A 3,094-nucleotide genomic window follows, 5' to 3' on the forward strand; every position below is an offset into this window, starting at 1 on the left:
ATATATATATATATTCAAAAAGGACCTTCTCACCAGGTGATGTCAGCTACTGTATGGCGCTCTCCTCCCTCCGCTGGAATTTATGCTAAGCTGTTCTAGTATGTGCTGAAGCAGGTTCATTCACTCACACAGAGTTAATCTGCCAAGCTAGATCTCTGGCAGAGGACACACAGATAATCACTCACAGCCAAAACACACACTGAGCTCACAGAGCCATCAAAAATATGCTGCGTGTGGAAGACTGGGATTTTTCTGGGGTCATCATCAGCCATAAATCCAGAAGGAAAAAAAAGCTGCGAGTCTGCAGATACACAGCTTAGTGCGTTTACTTTACGATAACCATAAATAAACTCTATGAAAGCACTTTTTAAAATAGGCCCTAACACAATTTATTTACTTATTGTGAGCATTAAGTGTGAAGAAGAAAAAAAAGAGGCTATTGTCTTGCATCAATTACACAGTTTCACACAAGCCCAAAGGGAAATTGATAAAACAATTAGTCCTATTCCCTCTCTGCACACCCTCAAACACCAACTGTAGATGTTACTCACACTCATCGGGTGGTGGCCGATCGTCAGCAACCGTGACATGGCTTACATAACCTGACCACAACTTCGGTGAAAATTCAACCCCACAGATACACCTTGTCCCATTTGTCGTTTCTCAAGCACAGTGACTCATTGTTCGTCTCCACATCAATTTTATTTATTTTTTAAAGATCGTCTCACCTTCGGTCTGCTCAAACTCGTCCAGCACCTTATCCAGGTTAAAGGCCTCGGCCTGGAAGTAATTCTCCATGGGTCAGGAAGCTCCACCCTGCCGACGGCCGCGTGAACCTAGTCACACAAAGATGCGTTATTAAAAACTAATCCGTTCACATCTCCATACTGTCTGCAGATGCCCCCTACGGCCTGTATCATATCTCCTTTTTCATATCTCACTTTAATATGATTTAAGTGGAAACATCCCCTCTGACTACTGCTCGTTCTCACTTCTCATTTCCCTCCCACGTCACTGCTCTCTTTTGTTATCTGGGCCACAGAGATAGATTGATGAGGAACAATATGGAGTAAATGATATGACCTGGAATATCGGGACAAGCTGACATGCAGGGTACAAACTAATCTAATTCTGGTTAGGAAAAGGAAAAAGGATATCATTTTGTAGACATTAAGATCCAGCCTGTATAATACGCATCTTAGTTTGAATGATAGAATTATGCTAAAACATAAATTGTCTATATTTTGTTCCTTTTACATTACATGAAATAATGTTCCCGTCTCCGTCAGACTCGCCTGCACAGAGGTCCCCCCCAGCAGTCCCAGGTGTTGTTTCTCAACAGGTCTCCCTCTCAGTTCTCACGTCACCCAGTCTGGCCAGCGCCCAGCGCCCACACCTGAGACATGAAGGGAAACAGAGATCAGTGACAGAGCTGCTTCCACATCGGTGTGGCAAAGCACGCGGCTAGTTACAATACAGGGCGGCACAATGAGCGAGTATGGTTACAGCATATTAACTTTAAATCATAGAGACGTAAAGCCTGCTAAGGGCTTGCTCTGTGCTAAATATTTCACTTCCTGCGAGTTAAAAGTGTTCATATTAAACATCGGAATTTTATTGGGTAAAACCTGAAGTCCCAGGTTAGGCCTGGCAGTTTAGGAAAATAAAAATACCATGCAACTCTGTCATCTCTCAACAAGAAAGTGAATAGGCATATTTCCCAAAACATCAAACTATTCCTTCACAGTGCAGTACTAAAAGCCTTGGTCTTTTCTGTTGCTTTGTCATAAGCTTGCCTATTGAAATGTACAAACTGTGTGCTATGTTTGTTTAGTTTTGTTTGCTTTTTCATTAGCTAAAGGCCACTTTAAACTTGACTGCAGGATGACATGCGCTAATGACATGAGCATCATGTGCATCAAGGTGGGGGGGGGGGCGAATCAATGTGTTTTTTTTTTTTTTTTTTTTTTTTTTTAAAATCATACAGTACATCGAGCTACTTGTATGTACTGCACATTATCATACATAGTGAGCCGTTACCCATCCACGCTCGACAAGGCAATCAGTCATCAATGTAAAACAGCTGAAGCCTGAATCATTGTTCAGATAACCTGCCCAATCTGTCCTTGCTGATAAGAAGACCTTGGAAAGAGGATGCGTGTGTGTGTGTAGGGCTGCAAATGAGTCACAGCCCGGCTGAATTTCAGGGTCATTCTCATAAGGACAAGAGCGACCAGGGATTACACTAGAGACCAGATATTCCGCAGAGCGAAGGCTTCGGAGAAAGGAGCCGAGTCGACACATTTTCCGCTTTGTTTAAGGTGCACGCGTTGACATGGTGTCAGCAGAAAACAGTGAAGGCACAGGACAGGAGGCTACACGTGTGACGAGTACCGCGGGTCAAACCATTCCTGCCACACTAGGGAATGAGGCTGAAGGAAACACTGTGATCAGAGCCAAATAAACCCCCAAAAAACTAATTGCACAGACGACAAAAAGGCTACTTTAAATTAAGAATATTGACAAAATAAATAATCCATTAGTGAATGAAACAAAGCGACGGTGCTTTAATTCGAGCATGTTACAAACCTTTAAGCAAGCTCAGTCCAGATGGAGCATGATGACTCAGATTAGGCACAATAATGACGTCACCGGTCAAATACAAACTGACATTTTAATAAATATTTCATATGATCAGTTCATCTACTCTACTGCACGATACAGTGATTTCACCTACATTCAATGAATGAAACCCGTCTACACCTGTGAGGAAAGATTTCAATGACAATCTTACTTCAGATTGGAAGATTATTATTAATATTTTTCTAATCTGTGCAGTTCAACTCACTCCGGTCGGTACGGTTTTTGGTAATAAATAAAAACAATTCAAAGAAAATTTAAAGAAAACCTTGTAAATTGACTGTTACTGATACTCAGCACCTCTTACTTCAGCAGGGAAGTCTACACTGAATGAAAGACTTCTGAAATCGTCCCGCATCATAAGAGCCTGAAATGCTCCAGTGGACTGTGGGACAGTAAAACACACACACAAACACACACACACACACACACACACACACACACACACACACAT

General features: G+C 42.0%; 1 long non-coding RNA gene across 1 annotated transcript in view; it reads right to left on the reverse strand.

The window, feature by feature from the left end:
• Positions 1 to 42: 42 nt before the first annotated feature.
• LOC116393034 (uncharacterized) overlaps positions 43 to 3,094 on the reverse strand; it is a 7,724-nt gene continuing 4,672 nt past the window's right edge. Inside the window, exons 2-3 of the long non-coding RNA XR_004213369.1 lie at positions 1,263 to 1,396; positions 43 to 836 (exon numbers count right to left, since the gene is read on the reverse strand). This is a non-coding gene — a long non-coding RNA (uncharacterized LOC116393034). The remainder of the gene's footprint in view (positions 837 to 1,262; positions 1,397 to 3,094) is intronic.

Source organism: Anarrhichthys ocellatus, unplaced genomic scaffold, assembly GCF_004355925.1.
Source record: "Anarrhichthys ocellatus isolate YVR2014 unplaced genomic scaffold, GSC_Weel_1.0 scaffold32, whole genome shotgun sequence".
Classification (NCBI taxonomy): Eukaryota; Metazoa; Chordata; class Actinopteri; order Perciformes; family Anarhichadidae; genus Anarrhichthys; species Anarrhichthys ocellatus.